Raw genomic sequence first — 14,006 nt, 5'->3', positions numbered from 1 at the left:
GTCTGTTTAGACGCCTGCAGGAAGGTAGTTTCTTCCCGGACCACAAAGTAAGTGTTGGGGATGTGGAGATGCCTACAGTGATCCTCGGGGACCCAGCCTACCCGCTAATGCCCTGGCTCATGAAGCCCTATACAGGCGCCCTGGACAGTGACAAAGAACTCTTCAACTACCGGCTGAGCAAGTGCAGAATGGTGGTGGAGTGTGCTTTCGGACATCTCAAGGGGAGATGGAGGAGCTTACTGACTCGCTCGGATCTTAGCGAAACCAATATCCCCATTGTTATTGCAGCTTGCTGTGTGCTCCACAATCTCTGTGAGAGCAAAGGGGAGACCTTTATGGCGGGATGGGAGGTTGAGGCAAATCGCCTGGCTGCTGATTACACTCAGCCAGACACCCGTGCGATTAGAAGAGCCCAGCGGGAAGCGCTGTGCATCCGGGAGGCTTTGAAAGCTAGGTTCCTCAGCGAGCAGGGTAACCTATGACTGTCCAGTCTCTTTACAGAGAAGCTGAACCTGCCCCTGTTTCAGTTACTATTGACTTTTTTCAGCGGTTACATACCCCGTTCACCAGGTTTCCCCCCTTCCAACAGACGTTTAAAAATAAAGTTATTGGAACATTGTTAATTAACAGTTTTTTTTACTAACGAATTCGCGTTAAAGGGTTCAAACAGGGACGCAGACTGTGGTGGGTACGGTGTGCAGTGATGTACAGACCGCTTCTACACTCGAGGACTGACAGGCTCCTGCTCCTACAGCGGTCTCTGGGGGGAGGATGGTTACAGGAGGGTGTGCAGGAAGGGGTGGGTTTGCAGGAAGGGGTGAGGGGTGTGTGGGAAGGGTGAGTAGGTGTAGGGGGATGATGGCTCTGGCTGGGGCTCAGGGCATCGGAGAGGCTCATGGCTAGGGTGGAAGGGCATGGTAAGGGCAGCCTGCCTTGCCATTTGTGGATGCCAGGCGCTCGGACCCTGGGGCAGCATACACCTCCCAGACTGACCTGGGGCAGCATACACCTCCCAGACTGACCCGGGTGCCTAGTGACTGCACTCTGTGTGTGACCTGCTGTTGATTCTGCCCTCATGTCTGTACCCTGGTAATGGTGGCTGTCCTATGCAATTAACAAACCCCTTCCCCCCCTTCACACAAAATCTTCTGCAAAGAAACATGACGGAAACAGTAATTAACAGCAAACTATTTTAAATACTCAACTACACAGTTGGGGGATGAAACTGGGATTTGGGATTGGGTGAGCCAGGAAGGGAAGCAATTCTCATACTTTAGGGAATGAGAGCTGTTTGGTACATGAGCGCTCTGCTGGGGTGGAGTGACAGTTTTCACGGCCCCGAGCGCCCCTCCTTCTTGTTATTTTGGGTGAGGGGGGACAGGATTTTGTGGCGGAGGAGGGCGGTTGCAGAAACAGTGCAGGGGGGCTCTCTCCTCCTGCCTGCGGTCCTGCAGAACATCCACAAGGCGCCGGAGCGTGTCCGTTTGCTCCCTCATTAGGCCAAGCAGCATTTGAGTCGCCTGCTGGTCTTCCTGCCGCCACCTGTCCTCCCGTTCGCTGTGTGAGTGCTGCTGCTGAGAGAGGGTCTCCCTCCACTGGCTCTGCTGGGCCGCCTCGGCTCTGGAGCAGGCCATCAGTTCAGCGAACATCTCGTCCCGAGTCTTTTTCTTTTGCCGCCTAATCTGCGCCAGCCTCTGTGAGGGGGATGCCGGGACAGGTCGGGAAACAGCCGCAGCTGTGTGATGGGAAAAAGGAAGTGATTTCCTTGCAAAGATACATTTTTGCGAACACTGAACACAGTCTACTCAGTTTCTGTGAACAAGACCATACAGGGCACCTAATCTCATGCGCTCTCAGGACAAGTTCCAATTTTCGGCATTTGCTTTCATTGCCTGGGGTCTTGCACTGGAGATCAGACAAGCGGGGCAGGACAGCAGAATCCGTGTAGCAGCCAGGCCTGGTAAGCCATAAACTTTAGGCTGCTTAAAAGTTAATGTATAGCAGTGCCCTCCTGCTGCAGGCAATCTGGAAAGCATAAACTCTGACCCTATTCCACCCCCTCGCGGCTGTCCCCGGGAAAGATCCCTGTATGCTTCCCCTCTGCAGCCTCCACCACGTGGCTGTTAAACGACGCTTATTGTTATGCAAAGGAAAAATGAAGCATTCCCAATAGTAACATTACACTAATTCCCCTAATTAGATGCAGCAGTCGCCGAGCGAGATCACCCTGAGGCGGGTCACTAAGAGAGACAGAGAGCGCATGCTGCGTGAAACCCTGCACAGACCAGGGCCCTATGCTGCCATGCTCGTCGAGGCAATGCTCCCACTGTACGTGAGGATAACCTGGCGCGGAAGAGTGTGCTTCCACGGAGCACCCAATAAGGCACCTCTCCCCAGGAACCTCCTGCGGAGGCTTTTCGAGTACCTCTACGAGAGCTTCGTGGAACTCTCCCAAGAGGATTTCTGTTCGATCTCTATATACATTGACCTTCTTTTCATATAGTTTTTATTCCTGTTTTTAAAAAAATAAATGTTTACATGTTTATAGCACTTACCGACTGATCCTTCCCCTGATTTGGAGTCCGGGTTAACGGCCGGGGAGGGTTGGTAGGGGATCTCTGTGAGGCTGATGAAGAGATCCTGGCTGTCGGGGAAAGCAGTATTGTAAGCGTTGTTGCCTGCCCCGTCCTCCACAAACCCTTCCTCATCTTCCCCATCGGCGAACATCGCCGAGAAACTGCCCGTCGACACTATCCCATCCTCAGAGTCCACGGTCACTGGTGGGGCAGTGGTGGCAGACGCACCGAGAATGGCATGCAGTGCCTCGTAGAAGCGGCATGTCTGGGGCTGGGCTCCGGAGCGTCCGGTTGCCGCTTTGATTTTTTGATAGCCTTGTCTCAGGTCCTTTATTTTCACGCGGCACTGCGTTGCATCCCGGCTGTATCCTCTGAGTGCCATGGCTTTGGAGACCTTCTCGTAGGTCTTTGCATTCTGTTTTTTGGAGCACAGCTCCGAAAGCACAGACTCATCGCCCTACACAGCGATCAGATCCAAGACTTCCCGGTCAGTCCATGCTGGGGCCCTCTTTCTACTCTGAGATTGCATGGACCCCTCTCCCAGAGAGCTCTGCATCGTTGCCGGTGCTGCTGAGCTCGCCCCGGTGTCCAACCAGGAATTGAGATTCAAACTGGCCAGACAGGAAAAGGAATTCAAATTTTCCCGGGGCTTTTCCTGTATGGCTGATCAGAACATCTGAGCTCGGAGCGTCAACACAGTGGTGCACTGTGGGATAGCTCCCGGAGCTACTAAGGTCGATTTCCGTCCACACATAGGCTAACTCGACATAGCCATGTCGAATTTAGCGCTACTCCCCTCGTCGGGATGGAGTACCGAATTCGAACTAAAGAGCCCTCTAGGTCGAACTAATTAGCTTCCTGATGTGGACGGTTGCACGGTTAAATCGAATTAACGCTGCTAAATTCGACATAAACTCTTAGTGTAGACCAGGCCTCAGAAAAAGATGTAGGGGTCATGTTGGATAATTAACTGAATAAGTGTTTGCAACGCGATGTGGTGGCTAAGAGAACAATGCAATCCTTGATGTATAAGAGGGGGACTATCGACTAGAAGTGGTGCAGTGTTGTTACTACTCTGTACAGCGTTAATGAGGCTATTACTGGAATGCTGTGTTCAGTTCTGGTGTCCACACTTTGAAAGGGAGGTTGACATATTGAACATGGTTCAGGACAGATCTGCAAGACTGATTAGAGGTCTGGAAAACCTGCCTTATGGTGAAACACTAAAGAGTCTCAATGTACTTAGCTTAACAAAGAAACACTAATGAGGTGGCTAGATCACACTCTGTAAGTACCTACCTAGATAAAAGGTTTCTGATAGTAGAGAGAAATCTTTAATCTAGCAGACAAAAGCATAACAAGATCCAGTGGGTGGAAGCTGAAGTTGGACAAGTTCAGACTAGAAATAAGACATATTTTTTACCCTGAGAGTAATTAACCATTTGCTATAAAATCTGTTAGTCTTTAAGGTGCCACCGGACTCCTTGTTGTTTTTGTGGATACAGACTAACATGGCTATCCCCTGATACTTGTAACCATTGGTATAGTTTTCTTAGGGATGTGGTATATTCTCTATCACTGGCATTCTTTAAATCAAGAATGGATGTCTTTCTAAAAGAGAGATGCTCTAGCTCAACCAGGAGTTATGAGCTTGATGAGGGAATCGTGTGGTTAAATTCTGTATATTATGTAGGATGTCTGACTAGATGATCAGAATGGCCCCTGCGAGGGTTAAACTCTATGGCTATGAATATATTGAAATCAATGGCAAAACTCCTGTTGACTTCAAACAGGTGCAGGATGGGGCCCTCTTTGAGTCACAGCAGAAGAATGGGACTGACTCAGTTTTTTCATCCTACCGTGCAGAACACATTCATAGCATAAACAATACAGCTATACTTTTACAAGGTAAGTGGTGGAAGTCCCATTAGTTTTAGTCAATTAAAATGAGACTGGACAAAGCACTTGAGAATATAGTGTAGGGTGCAATCCTGCACTGACATAGGGACGGACCAGATGACAAATAGGTCTTTCGGCACTCATTTCTCCAGTGGCATACAATATGGCTTTTATTGTATAATTTGTATAAATGCAACCTTCTTCAAGTTTGGCTTTCTGTCCTAGTTTCATTGTGTTGCTTTTAAAGGAACAGAGATGGATGTTGTTTTCAAAGCAGAGTGAGCCTCTTAAAAAACAAAATCAAACCAAAAACCTTGTGATGTTATGGAAACCAACAGTTTTGGAATAATACTTCTATTCTCTAGAACAATGAACTATGGAGCTTTTGAGATGCTGGGAAATCAACATGTTATGTATTTACTCTTTCTTACAAATGAACTCAATGGCAAAAATGTTTTGGTAACGAATGACAAGTTATTTATGGCTTTTTTGAAGAAGAAATAACAATGTGCCTTGTGTAAAAAAAACAGGAGTACTGAATGGTTAGTACAAATAGCCTACAATAAAAGATTGTGAGTCACACATAGATTTTGAATTGTTGATGTTCTAGGATTCTCAGTCTTTAAGAGCTTGTACTATTTTTTTCAGTTCCTTCCAGGCCAATGGAATGTGTATATAAGTGTGTGTAAACCAATACATGCATCCATGCCTGGGCCAGCTCTAGGCACCAGCATTCCAAGCATGTGCTTGGGGTGGCTCTTTTCAAGGGGTGGCCCTGGTCCATGTGCATTTCCACAATCAGATACAATGATAACTGCTAATTGAAACTGTCATTAAATAAACTTTTGAAGTTCCTTTCCGAAGCATCTGTTTTTAAACAACCTGCAGCCATCCTTTTCCCAGAGGTCATTCAAGCATATCTTGTCTGCTCAGCCCAGTAAATTTCCATTAGCTACCTGCTATGTACTGTTCTGCATACACCTTGCTTGCTTTGGGCATTTCCTAAAACTGATGCTTACAATGGGATTATGATTCACTGATGTACTCTATATTGTACTGTGTGTGTGTGTGTGTGTGTGTGTATATATATTTCTGAGCTTTTGAGTGCTTGACTTGGCAGCCTTAATTTTTAAACATTTTTTGTAATATATATAAAATAACAAAAAGCTCAGAAATGCCAGAATTCAGATTGCCTATGCAACCTTAATGCAGCCCTCTTCTACATGATGATAGTCTTTAATTACACGATCACATACTATTTTTTTTCACAGGACCCCTGCTTCATTCAGTGCACAGGATGCATGGTGCTCATTGATTTAGGTTGCTATTCAGTGTCTGTTTATCCTCATCATTCTAATCTGTGAGCCCTGCCTTATATATGATACACCATGCGAACCCTGAAGTGAACACAGAATTCTTAATTTCCTTAGTTCTGCCTATATGTAATTTATTTGATTGTACTGTATGTATGCATTCAGGATCAAATTCACCCCTCTGAAGAGAGTCAGGACAAAGCCTATGCACCATATAAGTCCCGCATAAGCCCTCCAAATGGGGCTGAAGTAGGATGTAAGTGGTGCATAGTCTTTACACTGGCCTGCTGCATACAGGTAGATTTCATCCATGTTGTACAAGCTGTATAACACACAGGGCTGATAGCACTGACTTTAGTTAGGATTGTCCAACACTTCCCATTATCAGACCCTGTTTTCAGTTGCTTGTAACATTGCCAAACTTAAACTGGTTTGGGGCTGAAATTTTTCCTGCTGGCTGTCCACCACAGGATGATTTTTTTTTCGGGGGGGGGGGACGTTTAAGTTGAAATGGTTCAGCTATTTGTGAGAATAGAATTTAAAATTTAAAACTTAAAAAATTCTTACTACCATTTTTTGGAGACACTCTAGCACTACATGAATTTGATATTTGGGAGTGGGGTTGCCCTGGCATCAGGCATGTGTCTTTTCCTGTCCCTTTGAAAATTCACTCACATTTGGTCAAGTTGTAAGCCTCTGAAACATCTCCTTTCACACATGCTCAGTAGAGACCTGTTAGAGTTTGGCAGCTAAAATCTCCAGATTCCGTGCACACTGAGCATGCACCATCCCCTCATAGTTCTTACTTCTAATTAGACTGCACAGGTGCCATCCACCCAGAGTGACTCAGCATGATCTATCCCAGGATTGCAGAGGCTGAACAGGACTTTCCCTGAATGGCTGTTCTTGGCTGTGGGGAAGGGGGAGGAAGGTTACTGTTGCATCAGTCACCAGAACTAAGAGTAGGGAGACTGTTTCTCCTGTGCTCTTATAGGTCCTTCTGCTGGGGCCCAGGCAATGAGGATGGGGAGGAGTAGCAGGAACTTGCCTGGCTTGACTTGAGTGGGGCAGAGAGAGAGTAGGTTGCCACCTGGCCATCTTTTAACCAGCCTGACAGGTTATTCTTCTGCCTTGCCTGTGAAAAGATGTTATGTGCTCTTTTCTTCCACATTAGGGTGCTATATAATTCACACCCTTGTAGTCCACGCTGATGCTGTGTTAGGGTAAGAGAAGAAAATGATAAAATAACATCAGAATAAAAGGTGTAAAATGGTTCTCTAAAACATGTTTGTCATAATTAACTGTAGTTGATGCTCAGACACTTTTTGTTGGTGGGACTGTGTGTCCAGTAGCAGTTTTTTTCTGTGTCTCAGAGGTGGCAGCCCTAGGAGAGAGGGAAGAGACATAAGTTGGGGGCAGGGACAGGAACTGGTGAGGGTAATAGAAGCTTGGCAGAGAGAGAGAGTGTTTAATAGTAGGGGCCAGGAAGACGAACAGGGAGAAGGGCAGGGAGGGGGAGGGAAGGAGCAGAAGGCAGAAGATGGGGTAAATAGAAACAAGATGGAAGGAGGGCAGAACCAGGAGGACAGAAGAGAGGGGGAGACATGGACAAGAACCAGGAGAAGGAGTAGAGAGCAGGGATCTCAAGTGGGAACCAGGGGGATAGCAGCAGAGGAAAAGAAAAGAGCAGGAGCCGTAGGGGAATAGGAGGAGAAGAAACAGGCTGGGGGCATGGAACAGAAGGATCTGTAGCCATTAGAGAACGCTGCCTTATAGAACCTGGAATTGAACCAGTTTTGTATCAACATTGTATCAACATTTCTTTGCTGTCTAGTAAATAGCTGTGAAACCCATTGGCAAAGTGTGTGTCTCCATTCAAGACCAGATGTTTTTCTAAAAGACACACTCTAGGAGTAATTTTGGGGAAGTTCTATGGCCTGTAGTATGTAAGTGGTCAGACTAACTGATCACAATGGTCCCATCTAGCAGCAGGTCTGCATAGAGGATAATAATGTTGTACTGCTACCAAATACTCTATTAGTTCAAGTGGCAGAGGACTGTGCTGTGGATCTGAAGAGCCCAATGCTTCTGATGACCCTTGTCGCTGTCAAGATGGTTCCACATGGTGGAATTATTGTTTTCTACATTTTAAAAAAAGTAGGAAATTTATATTAAAAATCCTACATTAAAAGAACATTAAGGTTGCAAAGTCAGGGACTCAAAAGTTAGGAAATTCCAGAATCAAGGTTGCTGTTGCATCCTAAATTCAGCCCCCTAGTGCATATGCATTATGATACAGCTTTAAAGATCAGATACTATTTTTTTTCTAAAGAACTCCAATCTTATTCAGTGCACGTGATGGACAGTGCTCATGAAATGATTAGCAATTTGATATTTCTGTTTATCCTTATTATTTTATATATGGCCCAGTCTGAATTTGTCTAGCATCAACTTCCAGCAGTTTTGGAAGTCCCAGCCTTGTGAAAGGTGGGGGATAGTGGCGATGGAGTGCACCATCAACAGTGGCTGAGGACAGTCTACCTGTCGAGGATAGTTGTATGCAGAATGCCTCCAAAGCTGCTGCAGATGTGACATCTTCTTTTAAAAGGTGTTGTGTACTTCTTTCAGCACTGGCCTGTGTGTGTGTGCGCGTGCATGTGTAAGTAGTGGGAAGCAGATAGCCCAGCCTTGTCCATACTTCAAGATGTCCATTTGAGTGTCTAGCTTCACTAACAGCATTGTGAATCCCCTCATCTCTTGCACTCAGGGTAAATAAGCAGCCAGATTCTGGGTGTCTGCTGTGCAAAAGTGCCAGAGGAAGGAAAAGCTCTTTCTACCTTTTTCCCCTCTGCATCCATACAGCTGGATAAGAGAAACCAGAATAGGTCCCTAGGAATATATGAGAGTGTAATGTGTCCCCTTGGAAGAGGGTTAGTATTCAAAAAAGGGATGATTGCTTCCCAAGTGTCTTTCAAGTGTTTGTGTTTGTTGGGCTCCAGACCCATCAGTGTGGCCTGAGTGGTATGTTGCTAATATTTTGAACACTGAAATATGATGAAAATCTGCTTAAAATAAAATTGCAGGGAAGTCATGACAGTCCTCCAGTCTCTTAGGAGAAATGGATGAAGCAAATGGTTCAATGCAAATAAAACCAAAATGGTCATGAAGGAGCTTTTCAGGCAGAAAATACATTTCAAAGTATCAACTGAAAAATGTGCAAATGACCTTTTTTTCCAGATACCATGTTTATATCAAATGATCTTTATACCACTTCCTCAGCCCCACATTGCTGTTCATCTTCATTTGGTGTTAGGCTTCATTTAGATGTTAAGGTTCTCAGGGTAGGGCTCTATCCTGTTTATGTTTTTTATAAAGTTCCATACACATAGATGGAGTTGTATAAACAGTAATAATAACTCAGTAATGTGTCACCGGGTCTGAAATGTTTCAAAATTGCTATTTCAGGCAGGGCCGGCTCCAGGCACCAGCTGAGCAAGCTGGTGCTTGGGGCGGCAGATTCCAAGGGGGCGGCATTCCGTCCAATCCTTTTTTTTTCTTTTTGCTCTTTGCCGCTTCTGCCACCCCTGCAGGTTTTTTTCTTTTTGGTTTGCTGCTCCTGCCACCCTGTAGGGGGCGGCGGCGCGGAGGAGCCCCCCCTCCTTTGCTGTTTCCCCTGGCTGGCAGGTTTGTTCCCTCCCACCCCTTCGCCGCTCCGGCCCCTGCGCAGGTTTTTTTTTTTTTTGCTTGGGGCAGCAAAAAAGCCAGAGCCGGACCTGATTTCAGGGGACAACAGGGTACTATATAATGCATTTCATTTGGAACGCCACCTTTGTGCGAAACCAGGTGGAAGTGGCATTGTTTTACCATAGAAGCATAACCAGCTCTCAAACAGAAAGTCACTGCGTAGCGGTGCTGATGCCATTTTTGATTAGTCACTAATGTTCTCTGTAGGGATGATTTTTGCAGAATTTCTACTGCAAACCCATTACTTTGAACTGACCAACTGAAATTCCAGTTAGGGATGAGATGAAGCTATAAACGCAAGGAGTGGCTGGGTGGGTACTGTAAGTGAAAAATTCTGTTCCCTTTCTACCTTTCAACACAGCACATAGGCTGGCTGTCTCTGGAAACAGGACTTGGTGTGCATTCTTTGTAAATAAACAGGATTGTACCAAAGAAATACCCAATACCTGACACGTAACATCCATTTCTCCTCCTAACGGAAACAACCCAGTGAAGCGCTGAATACTGGCTAATTGCTCATTCCAAAAAAGGCCACAATAGCCAACAGTGAAACTTAATTGTGCTCAAAACCCCAGAGATACTTTAAAATGTTCGGAAGATGAGAGGATTGTTTGCTGAAAGTGGTCCAGAGTGCAGGTTTCCCTTTATTTTCATATGGATAAAATGTACAGAGTTCAAAAAGCTGAAAGCCCTGGTTGCTCTTAGGGTATGTGGCTTTTTTTTCCGTGTAATTTAAAATTGGCCATGACATCTGTCAGACATTAGAGCAGGTGCTGGCAGTTAGTGGAGTTTCTCATGCAGTATGTGAGCTTGCTGTGTAGTCACCACAGTTGAGGTAAGAGTCAGGACCTGTGTGATCCAGAGGCAGCGGCAGCAGCTCCGCCATCTGAACCCGGTGAAAGCCTCCCTCTGACTAATGCAGCAGAAGCTGTACTCGGCTCACCCAAGTGACACTCCAGTTATTTTCAAACATTCAGGAGCTCGGAGGTCACTGGAATTTTTCTGTGTGTTGGGAAACCCATACAATGAAAGAGTTTGAGCAATCCCAGATTGTGAGTTCTCTGGGGAGGGGCCATCTTTGCATTGTTGGGTTATACAGTGCTTAGCACAATGGCGCCGTGTTCCCCCATTGGAGTCCCTAGGTGCTACCGCAGTAAACATAATGAATAACAACAGTATTACTTTCTTTTGGGAGGTGTTTCCTATATGTCTGCATAGAACACATTGCTCTGGGTTCTGATCTAAAACAAATGAGTAATGGCTTTTTTTTTTTTTTTTTGAGGATCATTCTACAAAAGTCAGGTTGGACTATGACTCATGGTCTGTTGATTTACCAAAGGACGAGGAGTGTGAGAAATGTTATGAACTTTGTTCTTGCATACACACAAACCGTTTGCGTCAAAGTTAGATAATTGGATGCAGGCAAGCAAGGATAGAATTTGCCCCAAGTTATTGCGACTTCTGAAGAACTGACAGCATATTCTGTAACTGGTATAAATGCAAAGTGCTGATTTGCTGTGCATAGCTGCTAACCATACCCAGGGGTTGATTTCCAAAGCCACTTTGTACATCAGTTTTTTTTTTCAAACTACAAACAGGAACCATCAGTTATAAGATTCTGCCAGATCTGCTTTAATGTGGATCCTAAATGTCATGCAAAAGTTTATTTCTCATTTTCTTTTGCTGGGGTTGATCTTGCACAGTGCTGGGAGCTCCTGCAAGGTGCTGAATGCAGTGCAATGTAGGGATTAAGGGCACTCAGGCTTGCAGAAGTGCTGAATGACTTGCAGGATCTAACTCTTAAGATATGCTTCTTTGTACAAATGCAATTGGATAGGTATGGAAATATAACTGTGTTCAGTATGAGTATCCTGTTAGCCAAATGAAATGAAAAAAATATCAGGATACAGTATTCCTGTACACTTCCTGACCTAAACTGTTATGTATATCGCTAGGTGTGCTGTTAAGCAGCTCTCTTCACATGCATGGGCGCCGACTTATATGGGCTCCTGGGGCTATTTACAGTCAGGGGCTCTGCTCCACCAATAGTTGGAGCTAGGTTTCGCCCCTTTTAAATCCCAGCCGCGGCCGGGAGTCAGAGGGCTCTGGGCTGCCTGCAAGCGCGGGGAGCCCAGAGCCTTTTAAATCCCAGCCCCTGGCCGCTGATTGCCCCCTCCCCAGACCCTTGCCCCAACTGCCCCCCAGGACTCCCACCCCCTATCTAAGCACCACTGGTCCTTATCCCCCGATTACCCCCTCCCGAGACCCCTGCCCCTAACTGCCCCTTGGGACCCCAGCCCCTATTTAAGCCTCCCTTCTCCTTGTCCCCAACTGCCCCCTCCTGAGACCCCACCAAACTTCCCCCAGAACCCCTCTACCTGTCCCCTGATAAACCTTCTGGACTCCCATGCCTATCCAATTGCTGCCTGTCCCCTGACTGCCCCTTCGAACCTCTGCCCCATCCAACCCCTGCTCCTTGTCCCCAAATCCAACCCCTGCTCCTTGTCCCCTGACTGCCCCGAACTCCCTACCCCTTCTCCAACCCCCAAACCGCTTACTGTGCCACTCAGACCAGCGTATCTGGCTCCGTGCAGCTCCAGACAGTTTCTGCCATGCTCCCCCATGGAGCCCACAGCCCTCTCCCACCCCCAGCACCTGCCTTCCAGATTTGAACACTTCAAAATTCAGGTGTGCTCAAGCTCGGTTTGGGCAGCTCCTCCCTTTACTTCATTTCTCCCAAATCAGTTTCCCCTGCAATGTGCCAACTGAAGGTGTTGGAGAACAGAGAGATCGGGTGGCCTCCTAATGCCTGGAAAAGAGACAAAGGCCGGAGGAGGGAGTGTCAGTGCCTGTGCGGACTTCTGGGAAGTGCACGGTGTGGAAGGGGATGCTGTGATGCTTTAGAACAACTCCATACAAAGCCAGTCAGGACTCTGGGGGAGCCTCCTCTCTCGGAGCAGACTGTCTCCAGGGCAAGAAGCTTACACCTTCCTGGGTCTGACCTCGGAGCATTCAGCATGCCCTTCCACGTCATGCACTTTCCAAAGTGAGTCTGCCCAGGCTGGTCCTGGGGCAACCAGAGGTCCCTGCACCCCAACTCCGCAGTCAGATGTGACTCTCAGCCAGACAGTAAAACAGAAGATTTATTAGATGACGGGAACACAGTTTAAACAGAGCTTGTAGGTACAGAAAACAGAACCCCTCTGTCAGGTCCATCTTGGGGGGTGGGGAGCCCAGAACCAAATTCTGGGTCTCTCCCCATTTCCCCAGCCAGCTCCAAACTGACACTCCCGCCTCTGTCTCTCTTCCGGACAAGGAGGCCACCTGATCTTTGTCTCCAACACCTTCAGTTGGCATCTTGCAGGGGAAACTGAGGCACCCATACAGTATTCAGAGAAAATATTAAGAACATTCCCACTTCATCACAACAGGTGCAACAAAATATAATACTGTATATTGAACTAGGCAAGTGCTGCTTCTGACTTTCCACTTTTAATTGACCTTTGTAATCTTGTGGCACTGATGCATTGTAGCTTCATTTTATATCGGCTTACAACGCAGGAGCCAGGGCCGGCTCCAGACCCCAGCGCACCAAGCAGGCGCGTGGGGCGGCATTGTCCTGGCAGGGCGGCATTTGGCTCCGGCGGACCTTCCACAGTCATGCCTGCGGGAGGTCCACAGGAGCCCCGGGAGGAGCGGACCTGCCGCAGGCATGACTGCGGCGGGTGCGCTGGTCCCGTGGCTCGGATGGAGCTCCCGCAGGCATGCCTGCGGATGCTCCACCGGAGCCGCGGGACCACAGGACTGTCCGCAGGCACTTCTGCCCCGGCCGCGGGACCGGGGAAGGGCGGCGCAAGCCAAATCTTGTGCTCATGACTGGATCTATGAGTAAAATGAAGTCTCTCTAATTAATTCTGCTTGGGGCGGTGGAATTTCTAGAGCCGCCCCTGGCGGGAGCGGGGGGGCACCACCATTTTGGGCCCCACCAAAAATTATACAAACCTGCTGCCTATGTACATGTAAAGTGATTGTGATGGTATGTGTATCAGGCTAAGTTTTTAAAGCATTTGGAATCTTTTGAGTTGAAAAACATCTCTAGACATTGTTATTATGACCAGCTCCACTCCTATACTCATTCCTGGGAAGAGGGCATATGCACACCTCTCACTCTTTTGTTGTGCAGGCTGTCAAGGTGTTGCCTTTTTTTTTTTCCACTCTGCATCTGATTGTTCTGTCTCTCTCTCTCACACACACAGACACTGGACTACACAATTAATGCCCTTTAACATGGTAATCATAATATGAAGCAGCAACACAGGCACTCTGGCAACCAACACAAGTGAAACCTCCCTTTATGTTAATGTCCTTGTACTGTCTCCTATGGTGAAATGTCAGTATTTTAGGAGAGAAAATGTTTTCAGCTGCTTACAGAGGGATTTTTAAAAGTGACCACAATTTCAAAGTTTCCATTATA

At 47.0% G+C, this 14,006-nt stretch overlaps 1 long non-coding RNA gene across 2 annotated transcripts in view; it reads left to right on the top strand.

The window, feature by feature from the left end:
* LOC120391300 overlaps positions 1-10,977 on the top strand; it is a 36,170-nt gene extending 25,193 nt beyond the window's left edge. Inside the window, exons 4-5 of one of the 2 annotated variants that reach the window (XR_005591258.1) lie at positions 4,370-4,484; positions 10,815-10,977. This is a non-coding gene — a long non-coding RNA (uncharacterized LOC120391300). Of the gene's footprint in view, positions 1-4,369; positions 4,485-4,722; positions 4,941-10,814 lie in introns of those variants that run through there. The other variant, XR_005591255.1, reaches the window with a different exon arrangement.
* The last annotated feature ends 3,029 nt before the right edge of the window (positions 10,978-14,006 follow it).

The sequence above is a fragment of the Mauremys reevesii genome, linkage group 1 (genome assembly GCF_016161935.1).
Source record: "Mauremys reevesii isolate NIE-2019 linkage group 1, ASM1616193v1, whole genome shotgun sequence".
Taxonomy (NCBI): Eukaryota; Metazoa; Chordata; order Testudines; family Geoemydidae; genus Mauremys; species Mauremys reevesii.
The sequence above is the reverse complement of the archived record's forward strand: the minus strand, read 5'-3'. Positions and strand labels throughout refer to the sequence as shown.